Below are 20353 nucleotides of genomic sequence, written 5' to 3' on the forward strand. Positions count from 1 at the left end.
AACTGCTTGACAGAAAGCATTGCCATTCACGGCTTGAGCCATTCCTGGACAAATCTGCAGTAATAGGTTGTAGGCTTCAGTGGAAGCTTAAATGTCCCTGTGGCGGTGCTTGGTCATTTAAGCGAACATCTGTTGCCACGTAAGTTCTGTTTTAGACATAGTCTCAGCACTGCTACGTGTGCCAAGAAGTCAGTGCTACCGGTGTCAACCTGAAAACATATATCTGTCATTCACGGGCAATCTATCCGGCCTTACACCTTTTGATAGGTGGCCTAGGTTCCACATTTCTGGAAACAACTAAATCAGGAGAACAGTGAAGAACTTTAGGGCTTAGTTTCTGCGTTTGGCATGTATATGGTTCTAGTGTGTTGACTTCTCACGTACTGCAGTAGCTGTACACTTTCTATTTCTGACAGCTGGTGCTTCTCTGTATCATTCATACTTTGGTTATATGTTGTAACCATGTTTATTTTGCATCTTTCAGTGTGTATGGATGCATGTTTTTCTTCATATTGTGCTTCATATTGCGGACATGTTTTCATATCATGCTCCAGTATAGCGTCGACTCCTCTCCACCAAGTTGGATTTGCTGTGTAGTGTCCATGAGTGTGTGTAGCACTGTCAGCAGCTCTCATCATCACCATCATGCCAACCTGCTTCATCTTCCTACCCTGCCCCAGTCCCCACAAACCCCTTTCCCACCGTGGAGTAGCAGGCTAGAGGCTCATCACTCAGGCCGACCTCTCCACCTTTCTCTCATTAAAGTTCCTCTCTCTCTACAACTTTTGTCTGCATAGGATGTATACTTTCTTGATTGTATTACTCTAGCATTTCATATATTGTGACATTTAGGTACCTTAAGTTAACATAATTTACTTGTTGTCACATTTATGTTGCCAATAGTGTGCTAATTCTTGTATTGTCGATTACTCCTAAGAGATCCCCTGGCAGTTTTGTAACTCCAGGACCTCCTCCTGTACTAACACTTGATGAATAAATCAAATTTTTTAATGTGTGCACGTGTATAAAGTGCTGTCTTGCATGAGGTGCTGTTCTGCCTGCCTCCTACCCGAGTTGCGCCCAAGAGCACGTGACAATGACGCCAACACAAGAGACCAGAACTGGTGTACTATGAACTGGGAGGGTAGTGTGCATTCAGACCCTTAAACTGCTTCAGAGACATGAGTTCCAAGTCATCCAAACACTGAACACTCGAAACGGCACATTAAAGTTTACAGAATCAAGAAAGTCAGAAACTCTCTGCTGTTTTAAATGAACATTACAACCAAACTTTAAGTCGTGCTAAAAGGATAGCTTACTGACTTGAACTGTTGAAAGCATTACTTTAACAAGCTGAGAGCTTTCATAAGAAAATGACACAAATGTAGGACAGGATTCATTATGAATGGCACGCAAAAGGAATGGTGACACAAGCAAAGAAATGACCAGACTGCTGCACCCTCGCAACTGAATAAAATTTATTTGAGCACAGGTTCCAGGAATATGAATATTAATTAACGCAGCCACATGAGAAAAAAAGCAGTGTAATGAAACATGTAGTCACATGTAGACATCTGGTATAGTCACCAACATAACAGAAAGCAGTAAAAGAGAACCGATAACAAATACAGTTAGAAACTCAAAAAGAAATATATTTTTTGTTGGTGCAATTGATGGTTGGCTCACACATTGGTCACCTGAGACCTGAGTGGTGGTTTTGGAAAGCCTGCACGATTTCACAAGTCACTTGATTAGCATTCCTAAACGGAAAGATTTTTTGTTAAACCTCACAATGCACTTGCATGACTGGCAGTGTTGACCAAGATGAGAATACGTTATTTCAAACAGACAGCACAATGCTGTCTCTTAACATGTATTTTCTTTTATTTCACATGTAATTTAAATTTAGGTTGGCCATGACTGTACGGGTAGTCAGTTGCTTCTCTTTTTTTTTATTGGCTTGTGTAGTGTTTATGACTGTCAGATGTCTACATGTAGCCGTATATTTTATTTTGCTGCTTCTTTTTCTTCGACGTGTGACTACATTATTTTCTACTTCTACACTGATGCCTGCACCGAAATAAATTTTCCTCAGTTCTGAAAGTGCTAGTATCACGCACATGACTGTACAAAAACAAGTAGATTAATTACAGATTAGTTTTCGTGCATTCATGCCAATCGGGAGCTGCTACATGACCACCTGGACGGTAATGAGGCGCCATGTATGCTGTCAGGCAAGCGTAGTAGAATTGTACTCTGTTCGGATGGAAAATTATTCCGTTCACTTGTGCTAGTGGCATACAACTACGAGTAATATATTTCTTTGAATTCGTAAATGGGGGGGACCCACTACCAAAAAATTGCACGCACCATCTGCCCCACTTTGAGGTGGTGGCAGGGATCTGCATCACCACAGTGCTACACACCCTGTGTTCCAGGTACCAATTTGACTGGACAAGAGAAGCTTATTACGACATACATGGTCATGCAATACATTTGCCACCAAACTGTGGCATACAAATAAGGTTATGTATGCGGTTAAAAGAACGTGTCGCCATAGGGCGGTATACTCACTCATGAGTACAGCGACTCATAGTCCCTCAACACTGATTTCACAGGTGTGAGACGGAGCACTTGAGAGTGATGAATATCGCGAATGGGCATATGTATGAAGGGAGTGAGTGCCAGTCGGTTTGAGTGGACCGCAGCGAGTGCAGGTTAATGCGATTACAAATAAAAATGGGTTACTGATTGCGAGTGGACGTGAGTGATGGAATGAGTGATTAAGTGCCTGTGGGAGCCTGTGGGAGCGAGTATGAACGTGAGTAGTGCCAGTAAGTGTGAATGGAAGCGACTAGTAATACTAGCGAGTGTTAATGAGCAGGAATGTGAGTGGGTGCTGACGAGTCCAAGCACACATGAATAGGATTGAGTATGCAGCCTTAAACAACATTGGTGAGTGTCCACTTATTCTGCCAACCTATGTGTGTCACACCATGGCGACAAGCAGTGGTTCCAAACACTTTTGGGGAACAGATCTGATACACAAACAGAAATACCACAAAAATTTACCTGGAAGATGGCCGCTGTCATAGCTCAATTGGTAAGAGAATCACATGCGTAATGCAGAGGATGTGGGTTTGACTTCCACCAGCGGCAAGTTGTCATTTTGTCAACTTTCATTTCCCTTTTGCTTATCATTTATACATTTAAATTAACGCTGCATTTAATTTTCCCTATGGCTTCCATGGTTCCACATTGTGGTGACCAAGGAAAATCAGGCCCCTATGTTCCCCTTCCTCTTGTCATTGATGCAAAATGTTGTCGCTGTATTGGGATTTCTCGTGCAAAAGCAACTAAGGCTATCTTGCACCAAATGCAAGGTATCGGTTTACAATAAATTCAGGGGTCATTAAAAATGTTTAAATCGTTCCGACCGAAGTATCAAGGCAACGGGGTCTTAAAGTTTGTATAATATTGGTGTTGGTTTTAGAAATCTGATGAGACCTTTTAGTTATACTTCTGAGTCATGCCCAATTAACAGTGCATGGTGAAATGTCTGGCATTTTTCGCATAAGCAATGAAAACTTAGTTTCTGTTCCCACTTTAGTTCCGGACAAGAGATCATAAATTATTTACAGTTAAAATTGCTCCACAGTTCTCACAAGCTGGTTGTTGTTCATTACGTAGTAGGGAGTTGTGGGTCAGCTGCATATGTACAATTCAAAGTCAGCACAAAACTACTTCTATGAAGAGTTCTTTGTGTCTGCACAACTTCTATTCACCAAGCTCTGGTTTTATGACATAGTGCTTGTGAGTTTGATTTTCATCCCACCTTAACTGCCACTGCTTAAGTGCTCGTCAACATTCCACCGTGCAGTCGGTTGACGGCATCTCTAAGCATTCGATGGGATTGTTTCTTGCCATAGCTGCACACTTATCTGCCTTTGCATTTCCGCTTATCCCGACATGGCTTGGAACCCAGCAAAATATTATAGCTTTCCCACTATTGCTTGCTCCTTTAATGGCTTTCAGTATGTCTCCTAAACTTGGTAACTTGTAATTTTTGGATGCTAAAGACTGAAGTGCGCTCAAATAATCACTGTACATAACTGTGTTATGGTCATTGTCTTCTATTACTTTGTTTACCACTATGTTTAGTGCAAGAAGTTCCGCAGTGAAAATTGAAGTGTGATTTGGTAAATGTACACTTTTTTCCCACCGTGCTCCAAATACTCTGCAGCCTACGTGTTCGTGTGTGTTGAATCCATCTGTGTAAAACTCTGTGAAGCCCCAATATTTTCCTTGCACAGTGTAGAACTCTTGGATCAAGTGCTCCTGCAGTATTTCGCTGTTCTTGAAGTTTGTTTAGATGAAATCACAGATAGCATGCAGGTTAAACCATGGAAGGTGATGCTTGGAGTGTTTTCACGTGACACAAATACTCGTGGGATATTTAATTTACAACATATTTCTTCAGATCTGAGACAAAGCGACTATACAGTAGAGAGTCTGTTGGTGCAAAGGTTTGTTACTTGGCACTGAGTAACAGTGGTAAAACAAGGGTGTGAAGGCAATGTGCTGATTTCCAGTGCATATGGTCCCAAAAGCAAACAATGTCTGTCATTTAGAGATGGTTCATTAGTTTCTACACACAGGCTAGCCACTGTAGATGTTATATATGCTCTCATGGCAAATTGGAGAGCAAGGTTATGTACAGGATCTAGTCTCCGAAGATATGGCAGCCTTGCTGTTCCATATTACACAACTGAACTATAGTCAAGAATGCTGCAAACTAATGATCAGTGCATGTGTAAGATGCGTGTTCTGTCCGAGCCCCAGCATTTTTCGAGATAACATCTTTAGTATGTTAAGTGCCTTATTTGCTTTTGCTTTCAATGAGTTCATATGCGGAATGAAACTTTGACTTTTCGAAAACCAAACCTAGAAATTTGTGTTCCTTTCTCACAGGCAGATTACGTTTATTTAGCCGTTGATTAGGGTCTGGTTGGAGTCTTCATTTGCATGAGAATAATACAGCCACTGTTTTCTCATTCGAAAGCCAGAAGCAGTTTTTGTCTGCCCACCCAGACAGTCTGTTTATAGTCAGCTGTATCTGGCATTCACAGGTTTTAATGATGGATGAGCGGCACGCAAGTTCTATGTCATCCACATGTATGGAATGCTCGACAGAACTGGGTATTATTATTGCGACGGAATTCAGTTTTAACTATGAAGAGGGTTGTACTTAAAATACAACCCTATGGTACACCATCTTTCTGAGTAGAAATACACGAGAGGGTTGTGCCAATGCGCACCTGAAAGGTGCGATTTGAGAGAAAGCCAGCTAAACAGGTCAACATTCTTCCTTTTATTGCCATATCGACCAAGTCGCATAGGATTCTGAACCTCCAGAGAGTGTTGTAGGTCTTTTCTTGATCAAACAAGACTGCTAGACACTTGTTTATGTATAAATGCCTCCCGTATTGTGTTATCTAACTGGACTAAATGGTCTAATGTTGATTGTGTCTTTCAAAAGCCACACTGGTTAGTATCTAGCAGGTTACGGTGCTCAAGGGTGAACATGAGCCTGACATTTACTAAGCTTTCAAATGATTTTGCCAGACAACTCGACAGGGCTATTGGACGGTAGCTATTAGGCAGAGTATGTGGTTTTCCCTGTTTTAAAAAAAGGGATGATCACAGCCTTTTTCCATGCTTGGTGTATTTTGCCTGTAACCCAAACCTTGTTAAAGAACTTGAGTACAGCATTTGCTGCGACTTCAGACAAGTGTTGAAGCACTGCACAATTAATGCTATCTAAACCTGGTGCTGTTTGCTAGCATGTACTAAGTGTGTTCCGTAGTTAAATTATAATAAATAGGATTTTATAGTCTTCCTTCACACCTCCTCTGGTATGTAACTCCTGTTTTTCTGTCATGCTTTTGTAGGATAGGAAAGTGGCATTATAGTTAAATGAGCGAGACACTTAGGCAAAATGTTCCTTCTAAAATGTCCACCTGACCTTGGGGGGTCATTTGAATGCCAGGAAGAGTGGATTGCATAGGCTGTGTAATCGACTGCTGATTTTCCGCACACCCTACCAGACTTTTTTGGTTGGTGTCGAACTGTTTATAGAAGATACATAGTTTTCCCAAAAGGTTCTTTCCGCTTTTCTACAGATGTAACAAGCTTGATATTGCATTTGTTTGAAGTTTACTAGGTTGACGTACATTCAATACCTCTTAAAGGTGCCCCAAGCTTTGCTTTGCTTCTCTTTTTGCTGTACAGCATTCATTTGTCCGCCACAGTTTTCGATTTTCTCTCGCTAACCTTGACGTTTCCGGTATTGACATTGATGCCACTTGCAGAGTACAGATAGTAAATATTCTGTAAATTTCCCCTATGCTACGATTTTCCTTCTATTTTCTCACGCAGCATGTGTTGCACATAGTACCAAGTTTAGGAGAAGTAGTTTCCACCGCCATGGTTTAGTAGGTGCTGGATTTGGTTGTGCAAGACATATACGACATAGCAGATGATCACTTCCGTACGGATAGTCATGTACTTCCCAATTTAGGTGGACGTAAAGATTTGGAGAACGCAGAGCTAACTCAAGCCAGCTCATTTTTCCCTTGCTTGGTGTGCAGTACGTTGGGTTATTTGTGTTGAGAATGCAGATGTTATTTGTTAGAATAAAATCTTTTATAGTTTGCCCTCTAGAGTCTGTTGTCGTACTTCCCCAGAAGGAACTATGAGCATTAATATCGCCTACCAATAAAAAAGGTTCTGGAAGTTGTTCAACGAGTTTCTCCAGGTCTCTAACAGACACCTGTGTATGAGGAGGGACATATATGGAGCAGATAACGTTTTCAATGACACTACACTAACTGCAACTGCTTTGAAACAAGTATTTAAATTGATTTCTTGTACTGTAGTGCCACATTGTATAATAACAGCAACGCCACCCAAAAGACGACCAGTGGTGTCACGGTCTCAACGGGCAACCTTGTATTGTTTCAGAAAGTTCGTGTTTCTCTAGCCCAAATTTGTCTCCTGAATGCACAGAGCTGAACAAGAGAACCAATTTAAAATATCTTTTACGTCACCTAAGTTACGTATTAGTCCACAGCAGTTCCAGTGAACAATAGAAGCCATTTTTTCGGGCAACTTTTCTTATGCATTAGAAACGTCACTGCTGCTTTTTTATATGCTGCACATGGAGTAGGTGATGGAGGATGTATATTTCACTTCTGTATTGCTCGAAAAATATGACTGGAAACCATATTTAGTTATGTGCCCTTCCCAGGGGAGCAACTGGCTGGAGACCTGCTTTCCCTCTAACAGTGGGCAAAGCAGGATGTTTTGGAGCAGATGTCCACGGTGTACTGGGTGTTGTGTCCATCACTGCTTCATCAGAAACCTTGGACACTGAAGGCACTCATTCAAGCTGGTTGCCTGAATGCACTGCATTCTTTGGTGGCACACTGTTCGCAGGGACAGGAGATGCTGCAACACATTCTACAATAGAAACCACTTGGGGCACATTGGTTGGCTTTGGGGGCCTCGCTTCAAAAGCGGACGCCTTTCGAGCAGCCGGTGGCTGCTTGTGGGGGGCGAGAGGCAAGGCCAAATCCGTGAAGTTGTAGTGGCAATCTGTAGACACCGGATGCCTCCCCCCCCCCCCCCGGCAAGCTGCATCAGCATAATGCGAGCCTGAAAACTAGCATGTTTTCGGCGCACTTCTGGAATTTTAGACTTTCTTTCACTTTTAGCTGAATAATTTCCTTTTCTTTCTTGAAAGCTTCACAAGATCTCAAGTACACTGCATGGGGACCACTGCAATTGGGGCATTTCATAACTATTTTGTCGCCATTCTCAGTTGGATAATCACTGCACATTTTGCAGAAGTAACTTTTCCTCGGCAGGAGTGCGAGCCATGCCTGTACCGCTGACATTTGAAGCATCTTTTTGGAGTGGGGACATAAGCCCTTATGGGACAACTGATATATGCCACATTTACTCTTTCTGTAAGATTTCTGCAGTTGAATGCGATCACTATGTGGCTAGTTTTTATCTCTTCATTCGCTCTTCGGATGGTGATTCTTCAAACAGCACTGACACCTTAGGTTTGGAGATTTTCCAGAATATCTACATCTCTCTTGTTCATCAATTGCTTTTCAAAGATCACCCCTTCTACTGTGCTAGCTTTTGTGCTAGCTGTTGAAAGATGTGCCAAGGTGAGAAGACTCGTACAATGTAATGCCTAATTTAAGCTTACTTTCGTTGTTACGGAGACTAGGATTAGCTGAATCAAAGCAAGCAGCAGGACTTTTGCAATGCAGTTCATTTGCTCTTGTGCCCACTACTATAGCAATTAATGCTGTCATTGCATTAGTGTGAAAAAGTATTCCAGATATCAATGTTCTCCGCCCTACTGGCTCTTGTGTGTGTCCCCATACTCTGTGATGCCTATATAGTGGGCACCATTGTGCCCACTGCTATAGCAATTAATGCTGTCATTGCATTAGTGTGAAAAAGTATTCCAGATATCCATGTTCTGCACCCTACTGGCTCTTGTGTGTGCCCCATACTCTGTGATGCCTGTATAGTGAGCATTTAGTTACAGATTACATAGACCATGAGGTTGTGCCCTTTTTGTGAAATGCTGTGCCTCCCCAATGACAACAACGGTGTCCTTTGGGTATCCTATGGACATCCACTTCCAGCATATCGATATCCTAGAGATGCGTCGAATACATCTTGCAAATGTCCCACATATGATCGTCTGGCCACACTTTCTGTGTCTTGCAGACGTCCGTATCATGTCCGTGAGGGACATTACGTGGACATGCTGCATACATTTTACAGACGTATACCAAGGCCTTCTGGATACGGTTCGCCATACTGTAAACTACAGTCACAGCACACGCTATGTGATAGATGTAATGGGCAGAATGCCCACACATCAAGAACAGGTACATTGTGTGCAAGTTTCACGTGCACACACTTGTGTGGAAGTCCACCAAACTCCTTACTTTTCTAGGCCTTCCATCAAGCACAATCACCTTATTGAACTAATTGAAGTCTTTGAAGTAAACTGCGTCAGAAAATTCGTAGTAAAACGTTAACACAAGCTGCAGGCGGGATAACTTCAGGTTGTAATTGGAACATGCACGAAAATATGATTCTGTTATGAGGAAACTCTTGAGACATAGCTTCAATTGCAGGACAAATATTCACAAGCATGTAAAAAAAATTGTCCATGTGTGACATAACCTCGCGACGTTCAAGGTAGAATATCAGTAACACGACCATGTGGGATATGTTTGAGACATCTGTAATAGGATATCCGAGACCCAATGTCCAGCTGATGTCCTACTTGTATGCGAAATGGAGCATGGACATTGGGTCATGATTCGAATGTCCTATGGCCGTAGTGTTTTCACTGGGTCGTTAAACTGCTTGCCAAAGCATGGTAACCATAAATACAAAAATTAGGTGCTTTGCCATCTGGCTTCCGGCATCATTGTTGTGCTAGTCCTCTCCTGCTCATTCGTGTTTACTTTGTGGATGTGACATGATCGAGTTTTACAGCTGAATTTCAGTGACTTTTCCAGAATAAGTGGCTTCTGTGGGCATATGCGACATCTTCAATATGCAAGCACTTCTGTTCGTGTCAGGAGCAACAAGCTTGGCTGTTCATGTTATTCATTAGTGCAGTTTCAGTTTTTATCCAAGGCGTCATCTATAATGCACTTCTGAAAGGTGTGCCAAGGAGAGAACGAACGTGCTATGTAACAGCTTAATTTACATTTACTTTGGATGTTTCGAAGATCAGCTACATATAATTCTCATGTTACGCGGTCACTCGATTGCAATTTTGTACGATCCAAATCTGCTCACTCAAGCTCGTATAGGCTGTCGTCTGCACCCTCAAACTCTGTAAGCTAAACACACTCGATCCTCGTTGCTGAACCTAGTGGTCATTTTCTCTCGTGTTGAGAAAGTTCACCTGGATGGGACTCAATTATGATCGAAAGTGTCCATGTTCTCGACAGTGTGGCTAGGTTCCAGCGACGAGGACAGACGCGCTATAGCTATTTCTGAAACTGCTTTTGAACCTGTGGTAAAAGAACACGCATTTCATTTTCTGAATGTAAGCAGAGAATGGACCAAATAGACTAAATGCTTCGGGCTAAAATTTGAACAATACCTCCTGTGCTCGCCAAGCATGGAGGAAGGAAAAAGTTAGGAGGGAGCATCACGCGACACGATTGAAGCCAAACCTGTCGGCCAAACATGTGATCACACATCAAAGTGCGCGGTTGGTTTTAGTGTTCCTGCTCTGCAGGCAGAGCCGCGACAGGGCCACCGAACAAGCGTGCACTGAATAAAAACTACTGGCATAGCTATTGGAAACCAAACTTCTCTGCGAATCTCGATTCTTGCTCCGTGGTCTCGGTGCAAGAGGCCATGTTGAGCCACCACTGGGCGAATGTGTGGGCTTCACGGATCATTCACTTGCATCATCATAAAAGCTTTATTATAAAGACTGAGTAGTTTGAACCACGCAGGCTCCCAGGATCCCGCATGACCCCACTGCACTTAAGCATTTATGTTACTTCGGTATATAACGCTGGCCGCTTGTTCACTAGCCATTGTCTGCACAACCAGGTCTCCAGAGCGCAGCACAGTCTCCCGGTCCTCCTAGGTCTTCAGGTGCTCTAGGCCCTGCGGGGGAGGATCTGCCGGTCAATGAGAAAGGAGGTGGAGAGCAGAAACATGAGGTTCAGGACATAGAGTACAGGCTGAAATGAGGAAAACTGGGTGATAGAAAGAGTGAGAGCAGCGGGGAGAGCATGTCTTTGTAATTGGCACCAAAGGGTTGCTTGTCGATTGCTGGGGATTTGTGCGGTAAAAGGTAGAGCTGACGCACCACATTGGAGGCATGCGTCAGCTCGCTGAAAGTGTGCGCACGCTCCTTCGTGGATCCCAGATCGGAGGCCACAAACGCCCAGTTTGAAGAACCTCTGGCTAAGAGGTTGACGGCCCCATTTCTGGGATGCCCACAGTGCACAGGCACCCAAATCAGCTCCACATGACGGGGCAGGGGTGCAACGGGCAAGTCCAGTATGCAAAAAGCAGGGACATGGACGCAGCCTCAAGCGAAATATAGGATTGAAGTTTTGGAATCTGAAAAAACATACCGTGCTTCTGTGTTGACGATGGCTAGGGCAATGGCTGTTTTCTCTGCAGCTTCGAGGGAGGTGTCGGGGGGAGTGCGTGTGTTCCAATGGGGTTCCAATGGGGGAGAGTGTGTGTGGGAGAGAGTATGTTTGAGGTGAGGAACGGTTGCCAATTGTCGTGGTAGGCAGATGAGAGCGATATTAAATAAGAAAGGTGAGAGGACGGGCCCTTCTGGGGTGTCAACACTTTTTAGAGAGTATGGTGAGCGGGCCGAAGTGAAGCTCAGCCGTGCATGCTGAGAAAGGTGTGAATGTAGGTGCACGTATATGTGCACCCACATTCATTGGGGAGGAGTGCAGTCATGATCACATGATGTTCAACACAATTGCGGAGAGTGCAGTCATGATCACATAATGTTCAACACAATCAGAGGATTTGGACAAATCCAAAGCCAAGACTTTGCTTGGTGTGGCCAGGAATGAGTGGGTCGAAGATGTCATTGGTGATTTGCAAAACGGTACCTTGCGTGGATAAATGAGGCCGCGACCCCACCATGCTGTGATATGTCATGGTCTGCCATGCGCTGTGTAAGCCTTACTGATACCGCATGCTCAAAAAGCTTTCCAAGAGACCAGGTTAGCAAGCTTGGGTGAAGGTCTTCAGATGTAAGTGGTCTGTTGGGCTTCAGGATGAAGATAATCTTCGCGTGGTGCAGGACGGGGAAGGCTGCCTCCTATCTTTTTCCTTCCTCTATGTCCCCAAGTGTAGAGGTGCATTGCAGTGAATGCAAGCGTTTCCCGTTGCTACTAAAGTGAAGACTCGATCGCAGCGCCGCCCGCTGCACTGCCCCTTCTAGTAAACTGTACTGTCGAGAAAACAATCCCTCCTCTACCGCAAACCTCGAGCCCGATGGCGAAAAAGATCGCTCAAGAAGTGCTCAATGGTTTCAATTAACTTTCACCGCCACGACTGTAGACCATATGGTTCACGCCGCATGTTAGTTCTTCCTTTGGTTTAGTAACGTAGGGGGATAGCGCGAACGCAGTCCCCCACTACCAAAAATTGCATGCCCCATCTGCCCCAGTTTGGGGTAGTGGCAGGGGTCAGCACGAGCGCAGTGCAATGCCCGCGCCTCTCCCTGGGGACACCGCCTCGCTGATCACGGTAATCCCGGCACCAGGTAAGTATGCCGAGGAACGGTCTCGCACGGCCTCCACACTCCGCGGAGACGAACACAGCGTTCTGGTGGGGGACGAGCTGCCGGATAAAAATTACGCCGTTCACTTATGCAGTTTGGTGACTAAGATGGCAAAAGTGTAATTCTCTCTCTCTCTCCTTCGTTCCTTTTATTGCAATTTGCTAAATATGCAAAATAAAAGGTTAGTACGCCTTATTCAGTTGCTAAAAACAGACGTTTGCGACGACAGCAAGCCCGCAAGTTTCGTGTCGTCGACTGGTGGCGGAAGCACTTACCACGCACCCGTACCCTCCTCACATCTCTCTAGGTTGGAAGCATATGACACACTCATGGATGGTTCTTTACTCTATGGGGGATACCGTGAGGTCATGTAAGGGCAATCTCACGGATGCGCGCGGTAGGCGTGGTAACTGCGGTTGCATGACAGCCGGTACGTCTGCAGACACCCTAATGATAGTTGACGATTTGAAGCTCATAATCGCCCTCCGTACTGGTTAGAGTGACTACCTGCAGCCGCGCTGCAGACTGCACGGCTTCTGGTCGGAAATCACTCGCAGCTGAAACAGCATGCGACTTCACGTTTAGTTCTAAGCTATACGTTCGCGGACTCCATTCTGCATACTTCGAAAATTGCAACCTGCATGCTCGGGAGGGTAGCCGCCGTCCTGAAGTACTATCGGCCAAAAAAGTAAACGGACCACGGCACAGGTGGCCGGAGCGGCTGCGGGGCCACACCGGGGCGCTGCTATCTCGCTCCGCGCGCTGACGACGAGAGTGCCCCGAGTGACGCTAGACTTCGCCCTCACTCTCGCGCGGGGCCTTGTCACGCTTGATAAATTTCTAGTGCGCCGTTCGGTTGCACTGCTGCTGACGGTCGTGACAAAGGGGACTGCGCATCGCCGGTAGTTTATCACATGGCGCTGTCGAACTGTAGCGGACGGCCGCTGGGCATCAAACCGCGCCACTGAGAAGGAACGAAGACTCGTTCTTAACGTTGTTTTGCTTATATTCACCATACATCTCATATTAGTGCATTTCGCTGGCGTCCACCGCTGCTCGATTTTAGGCAACACAACGCAAGGAGCCGCAATGGCGGCTACGGTGACGCGCGTTTGCAGGTGCCAAGCTTTACTGCCGGCGCGGCTGCTCTGTCGAGATTACTTTTCCGGCATTGTCTCCAGCAGTGGGTTTATTAACTATAGCAGTGCGCCTCTCCACACTGCTTTAATTCGCTACCACAATACACAGTCCGTTATAAAACGTTTTTTACAAAAGTACCGTCAGAAAGAGACGATTGGAAAGACTAATCGGAAAAACAAGTCGCTCGTGAAAGTTTATTCACGGAAGAAGATAAAAAATGGGGTTCCATGCGTTGAAGAGGTCCTCAATGGGATGAAAATTCGCCGTCGACCGCGATGACTCGGCCTACTCGTCTTGGCATCGAGTCATAGAGCGCGGCCACTAGCTACGGACGTCCGCGTAGAGCTTCCCACTCATCCTTCACGGCATGCCAAAGCTGATCTGCTTTTATCTGCTTCCGTGAATGAGCTTTCACGCGCGACTAGTTTTTTCCGATTCGCTTTTCCAATCGTCTCTTTCTGACGGTATTTTTGTAAAGAAAGTTTCATAATGGGCTGCGTATTGTAGTATCGAAATAAAGCAGTTTTGAGAGGCGTCGTTGCCATAGTTATTGCACCCACTGCTGGAGACAATGCCAGAAAAGTAATATCGACAGAAAACCCGCACCGGCAGCAAAGCTTGGCGCCTGTAAGTTATCGCGCCGGCGTGAAAGAGCGCGCATGGAGCGGCATTCGCCGTAGTCGCCGTTGCGGCTCCTTGCTTTGTGTTGCCTCAGATCGAGCAGCGGTGGACGCCAGCGAAATGCACTAATATGAGATGTATGGTGAATATAAGCAAAACAACGTTAAGAACGAGTCTTCGTTCCTTCTCAGTGGCGCGGTTTGATGCCCAGCGGCCGTCCGCTACAGTTCGACAGCGCCATGTGCTAAACTACCGGCGATGCGCAGTCCCCTTTGTCGCGACCGTCAGCAGCAGAGCAACCGAACGGCGCACTAGAAATTTATCAAGCGTGACAAGGCCCCGCGCGAGAGTGAGGGCGAAGTCTAGCGTCACTCGGGGCACTCTCGTCGTAAGCGCGCGGAGCGAGATAGCAGCGCCCCGGTGTGGCCCCGCAGCCGCTCCGGCCACCTGTGCCGTGGTCCGTTTACTTTTTTGGCCGATAGTACATACGCATATTCGACCGATATATATGCAAGGCGAACTTTGGTCCGACGCCGCTTGGGAACCCGGCTGCCTCGTCTCACTCAGCCTCCCCAGTCACCGACGAAGCAAACCTCCGGAGGCCTAACGACGCGCACGGCTCCTCCGCCGTCGCAGTTGGGCTTTTCCTCGACAACAGCTACCTTCGGCAAGACATATCACAGGCACCAAACAAACCCCTTAAGCGCACTCAGACTGGACGTTGACGATCCCTTAACAGTTGACACAGACCCTGGCACCAGTTACCAAGTCAAAGTTACTAAGCCTGCCTCCACTTCATCGCCACACCTCTCTATCATTGGCAACTTCGAGGTAGGAGACAACGCTTCTTGCAATGCCCAGAACACCTCAATTCCTATTGCACAAGGTTGAATGCATGCCTATAACAATCATCTCCCGTCCCAAAGAACCAGTAAACCTTCTAGGTATTGGCCTCCTCCATGCACACTGAGTCATTTAACACCAGGTGAGAGCATTCGTGACTGCCCAGACATTCCAGGTGTGTGCCCTGGAGCACTCGAATTTAGTCGCAGTTCATATATCAAGTCACACCGATTGGCCACTGAACTTCTGTCTTAAGCAACTGAACAAAGGCCATACCATTGCACTGTACCATCTTATGTGTATGAAGGCTTACAAGCCGGCAACATAACAGGCGTACACTGGATTCAAGACATCCCACCAGCTGAGCTTGCAGATATCTATTGCTCAGAATCCGAAGTTGTCTGCAGTCGACCAATGGGCTAGACAAATCCTGCACTTGTCATGTTCAAAGGAGCCCCACTTCCATGCATAATTCACCTCCTAAACATAATAATGTGGATCTATCCATACAGGCCACGGCATGTAATCTATGCTACATGCCATTGTTTCAGCCACAAAAAGAACATCTGTCCAAACTATGCCACACCAAAGTGCGACAAATGTGGTTTACAGAAAAATGACGATCACAAATGTGATCGTCATCTTTAGCCGTCTTCACGTACTAAACTTTGCAGTAATGCATTCATCCCTAGCACAAGCAAAGATTGGAACCACCTTCCCGCCACCGTTGCAGCCATCCTGGATACCAACACCTTCAAAACCAGCATTCATGAAACGCCACGTTGAATCTGTGTTTGTATATTGAACAAATGTTTTGTTATGTTCACCCACTCTTTTCTGTAATGCCTTCGGGCCCTGAAAGTATCTTAAATAAATAAATAAATAAATGAATAAATAAATAAACTATGCCTTCATGTGGAAATCATAAAGGCACAAACATGGCGACAGACCCCGCATGCCCAGCCACTAAACGAGATCAAATTTCACGAGTGGGAAGACTTAAAAAACATGCTCAAATTGGACACGAATCACCAAAACCTTCAATGGCCACTTCAGAAGTCCTTATTACTTGAAAAAATTTTCAACCACTTCTCAATCAGAAAGCCACTACATCTAATGCATTGCTGCACCAAGCTGAGGGAGACCAAACCCGTATCCCAATAATCTCAAATACTGCCAAACCTAAAGGCCACCAGATTTTTCACGTTCTTGGAAACCGCATTAACTGATACCATCAAATAACAGATTGTTCCAGTCCTGCATGTACAACTTGCTAAGCAAATACAGCTAGCAGGTCACTCACACAAGTAATAAAGCAACAAGTACTTTTCCAGATATTGCAACACATCTTCACAGAGGTACACGATACCATACCAACAATGACAATTCTGCCTAACATCATTAATGCTACTCTTCAAAGACAAATTCAGTTTACTCCATCACCTGCCCAATCCCAACCATGAAGAACTTTCTGTCTTCCCGGGATGCAACTACGGATTATTCAATGAAACTGTTGTGGTCAGCAACCACCAAAAAAAAAAAAATGAAGCTTTTGCTGTACCTGCAGCGAACCCATCCTATCGCCCTTCTTCAAGAAACCAATGACTCCAGTACCATTCTGTTTGACTACGTCGTTTATCACAACCCCACCCCACGTAAAGCTGCTCTGTATTTAAGCAGACATACCACATTCACAACTGGACACTTCCGAGTATTGTAACGCAGCACAAGAGACCATTGCATTGCGCTGTACGAGACATAACCACACATACATTATCACATTGGCCTATCTTCGTTTGGAACATTCACATACCTTACAATATGATTTCTCTGGGTTACACACTTTCGAAACCTTTGCCAATCAGATTTTTTTTTCATTATTGGAGAAGATTTTAACGTACATCATCAAGAATGGGGTTACCAACGCATTAGCAAACATGGACATCAATTCCTTACTCTCATGACAGCTGCTAAATTTACTCATTTTACTGACATACACTCACCTATTCGACTAGCTCAGTATAGTCGTACAAAGAATATGTCACCAGATACGACTTGGGTGCAGTCTAAAACTCGAGCATAGCTGGACTACGCACTATCAGATACAATTGGAAGTGACCATCTCCCAATCGCTATTACTCTCCATTCCAAAAGGCACATCCCATGCAGATACACCGAGTATGCTGTAAATCGAGATAAATATCATGCTGAACTCACTAGCAGTGATTTAGAACCATGCAACTTCTCACACCTTGTTACAACAATTCAAAGTGCTCTGAAAGACTCTTCCACTAAAGCTTGTGTTCCTCACAAAAATCCCGATCCAGATCAGCATTTACTTAATATCTGGAATTCCCATCTTTTTCTACTCAAAACAAATACAAAGAGAGGGCATCACACCCCACCTTAGAAGAAAACTTAAGCCTGCCATCCAACGGCCCATTAGGTATGCAAGTAAATTACATACTAAGCAATGGAAAGAGTTATGCAATTACCTTAATGGTTCACATCACCTATCCAGAATTTCGACACTCCTTAATTATATGTTTGGAAAATCCAAAAGCCAGAATACAGGGGAAAACATTGCCCTTCATCTTGACATTGCACCTGATGACTGAGCTAGTTAAGCAGGAGACATTTTATTTCCCCAACCAGCAACACCTGATCCCACCTTGTACACAACCATGTTTCCACACACCTCCTCCTACCGACATGGACTCAAGAGTTCGTGTTATGCGAATTAGGACTTGCACTTCACGCCGCAAAATCGGGAACTCCTCTGGGAGGGGACGGTGTCACAAATTCTGACCTAAGGAATCTTTCTGAAAATGCCAAAAGTGCTTTATTGCAGGCATCTTAAAATGCTTGTGAGAGGGGCACACTGCCTTTAGATTGGAAACAATCCATTGTTGTATACCCACTCCAAAACCAGGCAGACCTCCCACACTCCTTACCAACTTGCGCCCTATGCCACTCACAGCCACGGTTAGCAAATTAGCAGAGCAGATGGTTTTGTATCGCTTGCAGCATTACGTAGAGACAAACAACATTCTTCACCCCTTTTAAGCAGGCTTTCGATGACAGGCAAGTGCACAAGATGCCCTACTGTTACTATGTCTTCATATTCTTCTTCATACTAGGTCGACCCTAAACCAAATCCATGCCCACTCAACAAAAATACAACCGCAATAAAACGTAAGCAAACAGAGCGTCCAGACACACTAAACATATACACAGTCGCTTACAAAACTGACACAGATACCACAACAGCATGGCAAATAGCTTCACTTGATGCTTGTAAGATATGCATATTACCACCAGATGTCATCATTAAAGGGGCAGAATCGGAAGGATCATTCTGTCGCTTACTCATGTCATTTATGGCATATACACTTTCCCATGTTACAAACACATACACATCCACACCCACAGTGGAGTGGCTTCCCTGGAGTGCCAATGTCCCCCGTCACACAGCTTGGGCACCCAGGAAATTCGGAAACTCAAGGCCACTCTGTTTCGCTACTACAACGTCAATGCCACCATCGCATGGGTGCCCGGACATGCTGGAAAACCGCAATATGAGGAGGCCCACCTGATGGCATCTGATCAACTCACCCCCATGTCTTAAGCCAGTTGGACCCCTTCTGACTCTGAATATGAGCCAAATGAGGACTTGACAGCTATTAAGAGGCAACGCAATGAGCATTCTGCTTGTCTTGTTAATCGCACTCCCCTTTACAAATCTTATTCACGCTCCCAGCCAGCCCGCATGAGGCAACTCATGGCTCTTACTAACCTTTCCCCTGCCAAGACAAATGACACATTTTCTTTCATGATCTACCAGATCAGGGAAAGTGCACTGCCAATTATCGAATACTACTGAACACATCATTTGGTTCTTCCCCAGTTTCAAAAGTAACGACAGGTCCTCGTGGACACCCTCCAAACTAACTTAAGACCCGAGTCGTTTAAGGACCTCCTGGTTCTGCCACATCAACCTTAACTAGCTAAAGCAATGTGGGACGCTCCTTTAGATTTTCTCTCCCGCTTTCTTATTTTTTGCCTGTTATTCCCATCCCATAAACCACCACAACCCTTTTGCCTTCCTTGAGTGGAGCAACTGCCAATCAAACATGCTTGCCATATTTGAGCAGCTTCTCTCCAACGAAGCGCAGGTGGACGTTTCTCTCTTCCCCAAAGCACTTACGAATTGACACAAGGCCTCTGGTTTCCCTTTTTGCTTAATGTTTCAAACATTCAACAGCACCCTTGAAGTGTGGATTCAGTAAAAAGTAGTCGTCGCTGGTTGTGAGCACTTCGTACCAATACATAGTATGCTAGTTGGTTTCTAGCAGGTGCACTTCACACCTTGTACAAGCTGCAGGTAAATTTTTGCTCTCCACAAGGCCGCTGCATGTTTACTTCCACTGATAAATTAAGGTTTAGCATTGTACAGGCCATATGTAACTGCAGCGACTTTATCACCTAATAATACACGGCGCAATATTTTCCTACAGGCTCGAGCACTCTGGTTCATCATGTCATTATGTTGGTGGCCACTTATATGCATCATGATGTACTGTCACCACACCTAATGAAAATTTGGCCCTATGGTGTCCTTTGACTATATCATTTGTTTGTAACGGTCCAAGTAAGCGAACGTGTTCAACCATATGTTAATGCAGTTGGATGCAACTTTCAAGGCAAACAGGGCTGTGACCAAACAGTGCACATTCCCAACCTTTCAACCACGACATTTAATTTGCACCAGATGCCTAGCCTTGAAGACTCGGTTATGCACAGACTAGCAATGGAAGCATTCCCGCTCCAGCTCCTGCTCCTGCTCAGACAACCAACAGGGAATGACCCGGAACCTCAGCGGACCTACTGCGCCAGCATCACAAACAGTGAGCTGGTCAGTACAGCTCTTCCCCTCTCACACAGCCCCCAAAACAACACCCTCTCACCACAGCTACACCCAGCACCCACCCCACACAATTCTTTGCGCACACATTGTCCTGATATTCAACAGCAAATTCTAGCTGAACTAAAGGCCATCAGAAAGTAAAATAAACGCCTTCAGGAGTAAAACAACCAAACTTTGCACGCACATTGCAGAACCATACAACAGTTGTACCACTAGTCAGCAGTCTTTACCAATAAGCGCAACCTCGTTGCCATCATCTTCGGAAAGTTCTGAATCCATTAGTCTCACGGAATCAGCAAAACTGACAGAAATTGCACAAGTCGAGGAGAAAGTTGTTGCAATGCAACAGCAGATGCTAGCAATGCAACACAGCATCCAAAAACTGGCAAATGTAATCAAAGAAACACATCTCGCAAAAGATCAGTGACATATAA

At 45.0% G+C, this 20353-nt stretch overlaps 1 protein-coding gene and 1 non-coding gene across 8 annotated transcripts in view; both read right to left on the reverse strand.

The window, feature by feature from the left end:
* Positions 1 to 20353, reverse strand: part of LOC139048867 (uncharacterized) — a 77255-nt gene that overhangs the window by 35154 nt on the left and 21748 nt on the right. The window lies entirely within an intron of this gene.
* Positions 12215 to 12378, reverse strand: LOC139049361 (U1 spliceosomal RNA). Its single transcript, XR_011508210.1, has one exon. It is a non-coding gene; the product is annotated as a U1 spliceosomal RNA (small nuclear RNA).

This window comes from Dermacentor albipictus, chromosome 8, assembly GCF_038994185.2.
Source record: "Dermacentor albipictus isolate Rhodes 1998 colony chromosome 8, USDA_Dalb.pri_finalv2, whole genome shotgun sequence".
Lineage (NCBI taxonomy): Eukaryota > Metazoa > Arthropoda > Arachnida > Ixodida > Ixodidae > Dermacentor > Dermacentor albipictus.